At 42.8% G+C, this 14666-nt stretch overlaps 1 non-coding gene across 1 annotated transcript; it reads right to left on the minus strand.

Annotated features, from left to right (window-relative positions):
• Positions 1-1761: 1761 nt before the first annotated feature.
• On the minus strand, positions 1762-1868 carry LOC112207029 (U6 spliceosomal RNA). Its single transcript, XR_002941511.1, has one exon. It is a non-coding gene; the product is annotated as a U6 spliceosomal RNA (small nuclear RNA).
• Positions 1869-14666: the final 12798 nt, after the last annotated feature.

Below are 14666 nucleotides of genomic sequence, written 5' to 3' on the forward strand. Positions count from 1 at the left end.
TCGAGGTCAGGAGTTAGAGATGAGCCTGGGCAACATAGTGTGAACCTGTCTGTATATATATATTAGCCAGGTGTGGTGGTACGCACCTGTAGTCCCAGCTACTTGGGAGGCTGAAGCGGAAGGATCACTTGAGCCCAAGAGTTTGAGGCTGCAGTGAGCTGTGATGGCGCCACTGCACTCCAGCCTGGGTGACAGAGCAGGGAGACCCTGTCTCTAAAAAACAAAAACAAAAACAAAATTGAGGTTTGCCAAACAGTTCTGCCTTCTAGTGCTCTCTCGAGACTCATTTCTCTCTGGGTGTGGTAAGCATTGCATTAATACTCCCCAACAGACAAGTAGAAGTAGCACCAACATTTTAAGATATACTATGGGTGAAAATCTTAACATTGAGAAAAACATACCCATTAACCTTTTACCTGTCATTGAAAAAGATGGGGCCTATTTCATTCTAGCTCTTGATAGTAAGTGCTTGGAAACCTCTCGGTCTGATGCAAGTGTCAGGGCCCTTGTCCAAATCCTGCTTCTCTTGTTCTGCTTTGCTGAAGGGCATGAGCACTGAGCAGAGAAGGAGCAATGGGAGCTACTCCGCTCAGAAATATCTCCCCCTTTCATCCTACCAAGAGAGTCAACAAATCGTTCGATCTTTTTTGCTTTTTAAAAAAATTTACATACGGTTTACAAAATTCACCATTTAAAAATGTAAGGTTCAGTGGTTTTTAAATATATTCACAAGGTTGTTCAGCCATTACTATCTAATTCTAGAACACTATTACCCCCAAAAGAAATTCTGTACCCGGCCGGGCGCCATGGCTCATGCCTATAATCCCAGCAATTTGGAAGGCCGAGGCCAGCAGATCACTTAAGGTCGGGAGGTTGAGACCAGCCTGGCCAACATGGTGAAACCCCATCTCTACTAAAACTATAAAAATTAGCTGGGCGTGGTGACACATGCCTGTAGTCTCAGCTACTGGGGAGGCTGAGGAGGAGAATCGCTTGAGCCTGGGAGGTGGAGGTTGCAGTGAGAAGAGATTGTGCCTCTGCACTCCAGCCTGGGCAACAGAGCAAGACTCTGTCTCAAAAAACAAACAAACAAAACACAGTCCCTCTCTATAACCCCTCCCTCATCCCCTAATCTACTTTAGGTCTTTATGGATTTGCCTATTCTGAACATTTCATCTAAATGTAACCATATACAGCATGGTCTTCTGTGACTGGCTTCTTTCAATAAGCATGATGTTTACAAGGTTCTTCTGTGCTGTAGCATGTATCAATACTTTACTCCTTTTTATGGCTGAATAAGATTATATTGTATAAGTAACCATATTTTTAAATGCATTCATCTGTTGACGGACATTTGGGTTGTTTCCACTTTTTGGCTATTATGAACAATGCTGCTATAATCATTTGTGTTTAGCTCTTTTTGAGGTGAAATAAGTTTTTTTGTTTTGTTTTGTTTTTTTGAGACGGAGTCTCACTCTGTCGCCCAGGCTGGAGTGCGGTGACGTGATCGCGGCTCACTGCAAGCTGTGCCTCCTGGTTTCACACTATTCTCCTGCCTCAGCCTGTAGCTGGGACTGCAGGCACCCGCCACCATGCCCCGCTAAGTTTTTTTTGTATTTTTAGTAGAGACGGGGTTTCACCGTGTTAGCCAGGATGGTCTCGATCTCCTGACCTCGTGATCCGCCCGCCTCGGCCTCCCAAAGTGCTGAGATTACAGGCGTGAACCACCACGTCCAGCCGAGGTGAAAGAAGTTTCAATGGAAAAATATGAAATGCTTTCTGAATATGCATGTCATTCTTGTGCAGGGTCCATGCTATTCTTCTCTGTATTGTTCCAGTGTTATTAGGTTGGTGCAAATGTAATTGCGGTTTTTGCATTGTTGAAATTTGCTGTTTGATGTTGGAATGCTTTCTTAAATAAGTGTGGTTATGTTGTACATCATTTTAATGCACATTTCTCACTTTTGTCTTTTGCTAATGACTTATTGCTGTTTATTTTATATTTATTTTAGACTATGGAAGTGACGTTAGACAAAAAGCAAATTCGCGCAATTTTCTTATTCGAGTTCAAAATGGGTCGTAAAGCAGGGGAGACAACTTGCAACATCAACAACGCGTTTGGCCCAGGAACTGCTAATGAACGAACGTACAGTGCAGTGGTGGCTCAAGAAGTTTTGCAAAGGAGACGAGAGCCTTGAAGATGAGAAGCGTAGTGGCCGGCCATCGGAAGTTGATGACGACCAATTGAGAGCAATCATGGAAGCTGATCCTACTACATGAGAAGTTGCCAAAGAACCCAACGTCAACCATTCTATGGTCGTTCAGCATTTGAAGCAAATTGGAAAGCTGAAAAAGCTCCATAAGTGGGTGTCTCATGAGCTGAGCGAAAATCAAAAAAATCATTCTTTTAAAATGTCCTCTTCTCTTATTCTACGCAACAACAACGAATCATTTCTAGATCGGATTATGACGTGAAATGATTGTATACGACAAGCAGCAATGACCAGCTCATTGGCTGGACCAAGAAGAAGCTCCAAAGCACTTCCCAAAGCCAAACTTGCACCAGAAAAAGGTCATGGTCACTGTTTGCGGTCTGCGGCCGGTCTGATCCGCTACAGCTTTCTGAATCCAGAGGAAACTGTTACATCTGAGAAGTATGCTCAGCAAATCGATGAGATGCACCAAAAACTGCAACACCTGCAGCTGGCATTGGGCAACAGAAAGGGCCCAACTCTTCCATGACAACCTCACTTCGTGCGACTTCACGGCGTACAACCAACGCTTCAAAAGTTGAACAAATTGAGCTACGAAATTTTGCCTCACCTGTCATATTCACCTGATATCTTGCCAACTGACTGCCACTTCTTCAAGCATCTCAACAACTTTTTTCAGGGAAAATGCTTCCACAATCAGCAGGATGCAGAAAATGCTTTCCAAGAGTTCGTCGAATCCTGAAGCACGGATTTTTATGCTACAGGAATAAACAAACATATTTCTCATTGACAAAAATATGTTGATTGTAATGGTTCTTATTTTGATGAATAAAGATGTGTTTGAGCTGAGTTATAATGATTTAACATGCATGGTCTGAAGCCGCAATTACTTTTGCACCAACCTCATAGTATATGTGCTGCTAAAGCGAGCACTTATGTACAAATTTTGGTGTGGATATACGCTTTTTCAATTCTCTTGGTTATATACCCAGAAGTAGAATTGCTTGGTCATAAAGTGGTTCAATCTTAAGGCCAAGGCTCCAGGGAAGATTTTAAGATTTTTTTAAGCAGCAGTTTTAAATTCACAGCAAAATTTAGACATTACAGAGGTTTCCCATATACCCCTGCCCCCACCTGTATGTAGTCTACCCCATTAACAACACAAGGAAGCTTCTGAATTGTCCATACCTCAGGGTGAATTGTTTCAAGTAGCCAATCAGATTACTTTGGCCTATGAACTTGAGGAAGAATTTTATTTAGGAAGCAGGGGAGCGGGAGGGCAATTTTAGAACTTAGGGCAATGTGGAGAAAGACATTTATATTAGGATTCGTATTATCATGAAAGAAATTGAGCACAATTAGATTAGGCAAAGGGGGAAGGTTTTTGGCAGCCTTTCATAATTGCAGAGGGGATATAGTTGGAATTCCAGGATATCTGGAAGCAGGAGCTCCAATACCACTAACTCTCTTCCTTATCTCTCAGCTTCTCTCAGCATGAGGCTTCATTCTCTCCGCACAGCTTCCTTCATAGCAAGGAACAGGACTGTCAACAGTTCCCCTGCCTCGGTGCTCACAACGTTGTTCCTAGACAGAGACTGAATTTCTTTCCTTAAGCTCCAAGTGAAAAAATCCTGGGGATGGATGCTGCTTAACTTGGCTTATGGTTTGACCTAGCTTTGACCAGGCTGTGGAAGGCTCTGTGGTCAGTGCACGAAGTATTCTGATTGGCCCAGTTTTAGTCATGTTCCCAACCAAAGACTCATGAATGTGACCAAAGGGCAGGATTTGTAATAACGTGGCAGCTCCTTTTGAACCACATATTTGTAATGGGGAGAAGAACATGTGTCAGAAGAAAAGGGGTTCCATTACCCAAAGAAGGGAGGAGTTCTGGGCTGGCACACAACAGGTGTCCACCAGAAATGCCTGGGTGGGTTGGCATGACCTTGGGCAGTGTGAGTGCCCTGGGGGCCCAGAGGGGCAAATGGTTGAGAGACAGGTGTTTTTTCTTTTTTTTTAAATGGAGCCTTGCTCTGTCACTGAAGCTGGAGTGCAGTGGTGCAATCTCGGCTCACTGCAACCTCCATCTCCCGGGTTCAAGTGTCTGCTTCCTCAGACTCCTGAGTAGCTGTGACTGCAAGCATGTGCCACCACACCCAGCTAATTTTTGTATTTTTAGTAGAGATGGGGTTTCACCATGTTGGCCAGGCTGGTGTCGAACTCCTGACCTCAGGTGATCCGCCCATCTCGACCTCCCAAAGTGCTGGGATTACAGGCATGAGCCACCGTGCCTGGCCAAGAGAGGTTTAAGTGTAGCAAAAACAAACTCCTGGCAAATTTTTTAAGGGCCCCAGAAGTCCTAACAGCCCTGCATAGTCCCCCAAGTAACCTCTGGTTATAGCTTCTGATAATCTAACAAACCACATACTGACTGAGGCCTCTTGCCTTCTGCTACTCAGGTAGCTGGTGAAGGAAATGTACCAATTCCTGACCATTAGCATTTCTTCCTCAAGAGATTAGGTTGTAATGTGAACCACAGGGCCCTAGTGCGGCATTTCATGTCAAATATCACATTGCACCGATTTGCTCTGCTCTCCTGACATTTTCTGGCTTGCTTCCGCACTGTATTCACAGTGTTTATTGTATTCACATTGAAGGTCACGTCTTTGGAGACCTCCCTTACCCACTTAGGCACCCTCACCTCTATTCTCGTATTTGATTCCTTTTTTTTTGTTTTTGTTTTTGTTTTTTTGTGACAGAGTCTTGCTCTGTCACCCAGACTGGAGTGCAATGGTACGATCTCTACTCACTGCAACCTCTGCCTCCCGGGTCCAAGTGATTCTCCTGCCTCAGCCTCCTGAGTAGCTGGTATTACAGGCATGTGCCACCATGCCTGGCTAATTTTTGTATTTTTAGTAGAGACAGGGTTTCACCGTGTTGGTCAGGCTGGTCTCGAACTCCTGACCTCGTGATCCACCCACCTCGGCCTCCCAAAGTGCTGGGATTACAGGTGTGAGCCACCCCACCCGGCCTGATTCCATTTTTAACACATTGATCATTACCTAATATCTATGGGCTTCTCACTTAATATTTTTCTCAACCCCTCTGGAAGAGCAGTGGTCTTCATACTTATTCAGGATAAAATACTGGGAAATCGTGATGCTCTTTGTGACATAATAATGCATTTAATTTTATCTTATGGGATAGGAACAATTTGCTTCCAGAAAAATGGTTGTATGCATGTACTTTTTGGTGAGGCTCTCAGCTTAGCCTAAACTATAATTCAGATGTCCATCTGGGCATGCAGATCCTACAACCACCCCACCGTGATCCCAGATTGGCATTAGGCAAGTAGCAAAAGATCCCTTTTATTTGCATATGTATATAAAAATATAGCAAATGGAATAGAATGATACTTATCAAGTTTAAAATAATAAATTCACTGGGGGCTGGGTGTGGTGTCTCACGCCTATAATCCCAGCACTTTGGAAGTCAAGGTAGGTGGATCACTTGAGGTCAGGAGCCTGAGACCAGCTTGGCCGACATGGTAAAACCCTGTCTCTACTGAAAATACAAAAATTAGCCAGGCGTGGTGGCACACGCCTGTAGTCCCATCTACTTGGGAGGCTGAGGCAGAGAATCGCTTGAACCTTGGAGGTGGAGGTTGCAGTGAGCCGAGATTGTGTCACTGCACTCCAGCCTGAGTGCCAGAGTAAGACTCAGTCTCAATAAATAAATAAATAAATTCACTGGGCATGATGGTGCACATCTGTAGTCCCAGCTACTTGGGAGGCTGAGGCAGGAGGATCACTTGAGCTCAGGAGGTGGAGGCTGCAATGAGCCATGATTGTGCCTCTACACTCCAGCCTGGGTAAGAGAGTGAGACCCTGTATCAAAAAAAAAAAAAAAAAAAAAATTAAAATAATGATTACTTCGGGGAACCAAGAGTGATAACATTCAAAAGAGACTTTAGCATTAACTTAATGTTCCAATATTTTTTAAAGAAATATACGTGTGCACAAATATGTATATACATAGGCAGAGAGAGACAGAGACAGAGACAAAAAGATGGAGAGAGACAGTGAGACAGAATGTTTTTAAAAATAGTAGGAACATCAAATGTTTTTAAAAATAGCAATGTTTTTAAAAATAGTAGGAACATCAAAAAGGATTTGGAAGCAAATATGCCAAAATATTAACAGGAGTTAATTTTGAGTGGTAGGAATATAACAGATTTTTTTTTCTTTATTTGCTTACTTATTTTCTTAATTATTCCTCACTAAATAAAATAATATAAAAATAAAATTAATCACAAAAATAGAAATAAATCACTGCTAAGAAGGCTTTTACTGTATTAAACTGATGGAAAAGCTTAACCTTTTTTTCTCTGCAATACCAAACTTATATTCTTGCACTTTCAGTTCCTAGTTCTAGAATTTCTCTCTGTTTCTCTCTCCTTTTTTTTAAACCATTTTATTTTTAATACAGTGCTGATGTTCTGAAACTCTCTGGAGAGGAAAGATGTGAGCATGACCTTGTGGCTTCTCTTGACTTTCCAGAGTCATTTTAGATTCAGAACTGATTACATATTATCTCTAACCAGCAGAGTGATTGAGCTCTTTGAAAAAATAGAATTTTAATGTCTCTTTCTATTAATAGCTTGCATTTTTAATATGCTTTGTTGAGTAGATTAGTCTTAGAATCTGCAAAATCTGTGGTAAAACTTGTTTGATCACAAAGTCTTTGATGGATACAGTAAGTGCTCTGCACCCCCTTTCAGCACTCAGAATTTTAGTAATCACATGGCTGATATTGACAGCTGTAGAAGTGTTCAGGGCAGGGATTTTTGTCTGCTTTGTTCATTGCCATAAGCTTCCCCAGTTCTGAGAACAATAGGTAGGTAGCGTGAAAGTGCTCAATAAATGTTGAATAAATACATTAATTTGAAGCATTTAGGAACTCCTTACTTATGTATTGCTTAATTTAAGGGTTTGTCTACTTTCTCTCAGGGTGACAGTCTCTAAGAATATGCATAATAAAGTACGAGGGTTTCAATGTCTTCTCTGAAGGAAGAGAAGAAAAGCACCAGGGAATGGGAGCCTAGACTGATCAGACTTGGGTCACATGCCCACTGGGGGAGTGGGAGGCAGTATGAAGATTGGAGTGAGACTCACTTATGTCAGGAATCCAAAACAGTCAAACTCACAGAAGCATAGAGCAGAATGGTGCTTCCCAGGAGCTGGGTAAACAGGAAATATAAATGCGGAGGTGTCAGTCAAAGGGTGCAAAAAGAGAGAGTGAGGAGGAATCTTAGGGGTGATGGTGATGTTTATGGCATTGTCTATAGTGACTGTTAAACAGTTGTATACTTATCTTCAGACTCTTCAAGGTGTATATATTAACTATGTACAGCTTTTATGTGTAAATTATACCTCGATTTTAAAAAAATGAATTGGCATAGGAGAGGATCAGCTAAAGAAGGGGAGTGCAGTTAACAAGAGAATAGGACATAGGGCATTGGAAAAGTAAATGCACATAGTATCCATGAGCACATCATAAACTATTCACCACATTAGAAATTTCAGAGACAAAACTTAAAAAGAGAAATAGGAGGAAGATGGTAGGTATGACGGTGAGGGGCAGAAGTTGGAGGAACAGAAGAAGCCAGAATGTGTGAGGTCTAGCACTCTGGGATGAGGACTGAGAGGGAGTCAAGCAGCAGATCAGCAGGCGCAGCAGGTGCAGCAGGCCAGGGCACAGGGCTGGGGTTTTACTCTGTGTATGGAAAGCTCTCAGAGGGTCTTGAGCCAGGAGGTGACATGATCCATTTCTGTTTTTATTTTTATTTTTTAAATTTAGGGCTGGGCATGGTGGCTCACGCCTGTAATCCCAGCACTTTAGGAGGCCAAGATGAGTGGATCACGAGGTCAAGAGATCAAGACCATCCTGGCCAACATGGTGAAACCCTGTCTCTACTCAAAATATAAAAATTAGCTGGGCATGGTAGCATGAACCTGTAGTCCCAGCTACTCAGGAGGCTCAGGCAGGAGAATCGCTTGAACCCGGGAGATGGAGGTTGCAGTGAGCTGAGATCACCCCACTGCACTCCAGGCTGGGTGACAGAGCGAGACTCCATCACAAAAAAAAAATTAAAATTGTACGTATTTATTTATTTATTTATTTATTTATTTATTAGAGACATGGTCTCACTCTGTGAGCCAGGCTGGAGTGCAGTGTCACAATCATAGCTCATTGCAATCTCAAACTCTTGGGCTCAAGCGATCCTCCTGCCTCAGCCTCCTGAGTAGCTGGGACTACAGGTGCCTGCCACCATGCCTGGCTAATTTTTTAGATATTTATTTTGTAGGGATGGGGTTTTGCTATGTTGCCCACGCTGGTGTCGAGCTCCCAGCCTCAAGCGATCCTCCTGCCTCAGCCTCCCAAAATGCTGGGATTACAGGCATGAGCCATCAGACCCGGCTTATTTATGTTTTTAAAAGCTCATTCTGGCAGCCATGTGGAAAACCGAACATGGGGAGGTAGCAAGAGTGGAAACCTGGAAACTGGTTAGGAAGGTATTTCAGCCATCCAGGCAAGCAGTAGAGAGACATATTAGACTTGTCAGACGTTAAGTGACAATTCACATAGTTAATCGTGATTGGGATATATGTTGCAAAAGGGATGAATAGGGCAACTTGGTCTTGTCTGGGGGATGGGAGGGGAGTTAGCTAAGGTTTCTCTGAGCAAATGACATTTAAGCTGGGACCTAAAGGATGAGTGAAAGGGAGATGAGTAGAAAATTTCTAGCACAAGGGATACTGGTGAGAAGCTTTGAGGCCAGAGAAAGCCCAGCTCACTCCAGGAACTAAAAGGAGGCCAGTGTGCGTGGAGCAGAGAGCAAGAGGGGAAGTTGTGTGAGATGAGGCAGCAGGAGGTGGATCTTCCAGGGTCTTGCAAGCCTTACAAGCCTGGTCACACTATTGGGCTTTAGCCTAAGTGCAGTAGGAAGCCATGGAGAGATTTTAAGCCTAAAAGGAACATCACTTGTTCCCTCACTTAACATTTATTTATTAAGCAACGTCTACATGACAAGACGAGATTCACAGTATAGAAAGAGCACTTTGTAATATGGGATGTTTTTAAGAGGGGGCACAGAGGGCGAGTGGGCAGGCTTCTGAAGTAGATATTGGGAGACCGTGGTGCTTTGGGTCACAGAGGTGGGAATGGGAATAGAGGGAGGTGGGGGACATGGTGATTGGCAGGCTGGTGGAGCAGGGGTGAGGGCAAGGCTTTGAGATTGGGCACTGCACAATAAGCACTGGCAGATGGGGTTCAGCAATGGGCTGGGACATTGTATTAGATTCCATTGAGAGTGTGGTCAGTCCCTGGCTTCTTATCCCATGAGTATCTTAGAATATCCTTAGAGGACGGTGATAAGACTTGCAGAATTATAAGACTAGCAGGAATCGGATGACACACTTAACTTAGAATCATTCTAATTGGATTTATTTACAAAGGGTTGCTTATAGAGACGTGGGCAGGGTATAGGGGAACCACAAAGGATAACCCTCGGCCCCAGTGACGAGGGGAGGGAGCAGTCACCAGATGCCAGAAGGAGGTAGTCACATGGAGAAGGTCACCTGGATAGAAGCTGTAATCCTTGGTCAAGGGACTCACAGGGAAGAAGCCAAGGAGTAAAAATTCTTCCTGACTCATTTTCCTCCCTTTCGTCAGTCCAGTGCCCCAAATCCCCACTGGTCAACCCCAACCAGAAGCCAGAGGACTTGGAAGCTACAGTGTGGTGTGTTCAGACCAACCTCCAGGTGGAAGTGTGGAACAAAGAATGGAAAATGGAGCTGAAGGGGCAAACAGAAGTCAACCAAACTCAGTCAAACTCAACCAAACATAGTCAACCAAATTTACAATTCAAAGTGTCACTTCTTGGCCTGCATTGGGGTACAATTTTATTTTATTTATTTATTTTTAATAATAGAGATGGGGGCCCCACTATGTTGCCGAGGCTGGTCTTGAACGCCTGGGCTCAAGCAATCCTCCCACCTTGGCCTCCCAAAATGCTGGGATTACAAGCATGAGCCACCACACCCAGCCAAGGGTAAGATTTTAAATATTCTAATCGGGAAACAAAAATGGAAGAAGGAAAATGTGTGAAGTCGTTCCCCAACTGTTGGAGGAAGCCCCTCCATACATCTCCCCTTTAAAAAAAAATTTAAGGAGTTGACAAATAAAAGTTATATATATATATTTATGTTGTACCATGTAATGCTTCAATATATGTATACATTGTGAAATGGTTACATCAAGCTAATTAACATATTCAACACCTCACCTATTTATGGTTTTTCTTTGTGAGACCTTCACCCATGCTTATCTGTCACTCAGGATATTTAGTTGTAAATTCCAATGAAAATAACTTTTTGGTATCTGTAGCTTTTGCCAATCTTCCAGCAAAATCTTCTAAAATACATTTTGAGAAATGTGGATTTTACAGTGAAGTTCAAAGGAATTCAGTTTGCATCCTGCACAAATGTGGATTGTTTTCTGCAAAGACAACATAGGCAACTCTCTAGAGCTTAAGCATATCAGGACTGGGCCATCCTGGCCAAATAACAAAATTATTTCTGCTGTATCATGAATTTGAGTTATCAAGCTTTCTGCCGGTTATTTTGCCCACTAGCCAAGTTACAGCAAATTTGTTTTTCTAAGCACATTGTCTTTTTAAAATCCATGACAAATCATATGGAAAAAATGTCATTCTTGCTTAAAACCCAGCTGGTCAGGACATTTTCCATTTACAGCCCAATAAAACAGGTTAGTCAGGTATCTTATTTCTTTGCTCTCTAAAATGTTATAATCCTGGAACAGGCTTTTAATATTTTTCTTAATAGCTCTGGTTTCCACTGAAGTTAACAATGATTATTTGTGGTCTGATAGTTCTCTTGGCACTACACCAAAAACAGAAGCGAGAAAGCACATTCTCAGCCAGAGAGGCTTAACAGTTAAGCCAGACATTCAGCTGAGAATCCAAATTCTTCTCTTCTATACCTCCTCCCTTCCTTGAGCAAAAATGTCATCTGGCAGGTTTTTTGGTTTCCTAACTCCAGAAAGCTATTTGAGCCCAGCAATTCCCAAAAATGTCACAGTATTTTTAAGTGCATAAAAATGTCAATCTGTTTTCTTAAATAGAATATTTGCCTCCAAGTTAAATCAAGTACTTTCTTCTCTACTTAGAAGGTTCTTTATCAAATATTGTCTTGGGCCAAACTGCAGCCTGAGATTAATCATGTAGGCAGGTCAACAGCAGATTGTGAGGTGGATACAAACAAAGTGGAATGCTATCCCTTCTCCCCTTTCCTCTTCCTCCTGCAGTCTGTCTCTGCCCCGCAGCCCCTCCTAGGACAGTCTTCCCCTTGAGAAAGGGAAAACAACATTGAGAGGGTGGGGGCAGGGAGGTTGCATGAAGAGCTTGGGAAAGCTTGGTTTCTGAACACTTTAACTATCGAAGTTCAAGAGCAACAAAGAAGTTACAGTAAAAAGCCTTAGAAGCAAAAGGCAACTTAATTTAGTCTTTAACTTTAAAAATTAGAAGTAGGGAACAGGAAATTCTACTTAACAGAAGCAAAATTAATTCAAAAAATCCAATTCTAAGTTATAATCATTTAAGGGCAAGAGAGGTGATGGAGAATGAAGGAAAATGAAGAGGGAGAAATAGAAAAGTGACCTTAATGATTGTGAAATTTCTGTGAAATTCCTAAGAAGCACAGGTCTAATGTATTCATATTAGTACTATATATGAACACCATTAATATATTAATCCCATTTAAAAAAATACAACCCTTTAAGAAACACAGGTAAATACCACTAGAACTTATTTTTCTAGAAGAGGAAATTGCTACCTAGAACTTAGAAACCTAACCATTCATAAATCTCTCTATCTTTATTATTTTAAACTAGAGAAACTCTTACTTCTGGGTATGAAAGTGGAGAATGTCATATCATATGCATAGAGAATCGGGTCAAGTTGAAATGGATCAGTGTGATTTCAAGATTCTTTGGAATATTGCCACATGAGGTGGAAATAAGTGGGGTTTTCACTTTTTATAATTGTCACTAGTGGTATTACTCCGTGGGGCTGATGAAATTAACAAAGTTCCTCTGTCCCTCCTTTACATGAACTCAATTCAAAAAGTTGAGGAAGGGCCAGGCTTATGCCTGTAATCTCAGCACTTTGGGAGGCCCAGACAGGAGGATCACTTGAGGCCAGGAGTTCAAGACTAGGCTAGGCAACATAGCAAGACCTCATCTTTACCACACACACACAAAACATCGCTGAGTGTGGTGGTTCACACTGTGGTCCTAGCTACTCAGGAGGCCAAGATGGGAGGATGACTTGAGCCCAGGAGTTCAAGGCTGCAGTGAGCTATGATGGCGCCACTGCACTCCAGCCTGGGTGACAGAGCAAAATTCTCTCTAAAAAGAAAAGTTGAGAAGAGCCCGCAAAAATCTTCCATTTCTTTCATGAAATCTGAATATCCACAGGCCTCTAGCCTGTAAGTACAAATGAGCATTTTTATACACATTTTGTGAGGCGATGATCCCCACCTATTCATGACTACCCCACTACAGTGTTCTCCCTCCCAACTCCACAGCAGTGTTTCTAGAAGTCTCCGGGGAGTGTCTAGGGGTACTTAGGAATTCCACGAGTTCCCATCCCGCTAGACTTGTTGGGCATCTCCATGTCATTTAGACATCTGTTTATGGGAGAAGCAAAGGGACTCACCCTCTGGCTCTCAGCTCCCTTTTGGGTAGCCTCACACTGCTCTCTCTTGACACCGTAGGCAGCTGTGTGGCGAGATGGACTGCAGGTTGCCATGGCTCCTGATGACAGGGTGAGGTCCAGCAAAGGGGAGACCTACAGGGAAAAGCTTGGGCCTGGCTCTCCTATTAGAGCAGAAAGATAAAGGAGACTTCTGTAGTTTCTATGATTTCCAGCACAGCTCAGCGGAGCAGGAGACCAAAAGAGATTTGGGATCAAATTTTGGACCAAAGCTAGAGTCATTTTGCCTGGCTTCATCCCCTGGCTGTATGGCTCTCCAGGACTTATAGGTGCCATGTATGTAACTGGCCAGTTACATACAACACAGCTCACTCCATATGTCTTGTGTCAGAGATGCTCACACAGACAGGGTTTGGGTACATTTACTTTTATTTGCTTTAAACTTCCACCAGCAACCTCAGAAAATCTCTCTATGGACAACTTAGTACACTGACATTAACTCCTCCCACCACAAAGCAAATCAGCCAAGATGTATGAAAATAAGTTTTATTAAAACCAATTTGTGAAAACTAATTCCTGTTCATCTTTAACAGTAAAGTTACAGGGTTCCAAAGTCCATATAATTCCTCAAAAACTTTTCCTTGGGTCACTCACAGTACTGGGGGTTCCATGGTCATTCCTGACTGTTCATTCGCTTAATTTCTTGCTTTGATAACATGGCTTTTCCAGCTCTCACTTATTTGCCTGACTTCTGACCTGACTCTCATATACCTGGTCAGACCTGGGTCAGACCCCTTTTCCATGCGGGGAGATGGGCCTGACTCCTTTAGGCAAATGGAAGGCAGACCCAGAAGCAGGGCTATCTCTTCGCAGGCCTGGAGGCTATAGAGTGGAAGGCAAATTCTACAACTGTGGCCAAAATCGAGAGCCAGTCTAAACCAGAGAAGTGTGTCCAAATGGGTCATCAGGACAAAGGGGCTCAGTACTGGTCAAGGTGGACAGAGTGAGAGGAGGGAGATCTGAGGTAGCAAGATTGAGTAGGGTAGCAGGATTAATCTCACAGAAACTGATACCTGGGAGATGTTCATACACTTCTTTGGAAGGTGTTGCACAGGCAGGCCACACCCATTTAAAGGCAGCAGGATGGGATGAACAGACAGTTCTCTGACTATGTCCTGACAGGACCTCATTCTCTGCCCACATGCTCCTCCCTAGCCTGTTACAAACGCCACCTCCCACCCCCAGAGCTCACCTAGTTTCTGCCATGACCTGTGAAATCTGTATCTCCCTAATTTCTATTGATCTTGTTTATAATTTGTAATTCCTTCCTTTGCATTGGCCTCTAATTTTTATGGGCACCTGGATAAAATATTTACTGATCACTTCTTGCCCAGCTGACATAAGGAACCCTTGTCTTTTTCTGAGCACTGTATCTAGTAGAATAGCCCAGACCTTGAAGTTAGGCAGGTCTATGTTTGGATCTCACCCTGCCAACTTGCCAGTTGTGTGATTTTGGTTAAGTTACTAACTACTCCAAGCCTCAATTTTCTCATTTGTCAAATATGCACAATGAGATTATTGTGAGGATTATGTGAGACTTCATATATAAAACAAATGGCATAATGCCTGGCAGAATATATACTTTGCATTCTCCTTTCTTT

This window comes from Pan troglodytes, chromosome 1 (assembly GCF_028858775.2).
Source record: "Pan troglodytes isolate AG18354 chromosome 1, NHGRI_mPanTro3-v2.0_pri, whole genome shotgun sequence".
Taxonomy (NCBI): domain Eukaryota; kingdom Metazoa; phylum Chordata; class Mammalia; order Primates; family Hominidae; genus Pan; species Pan troglodytes.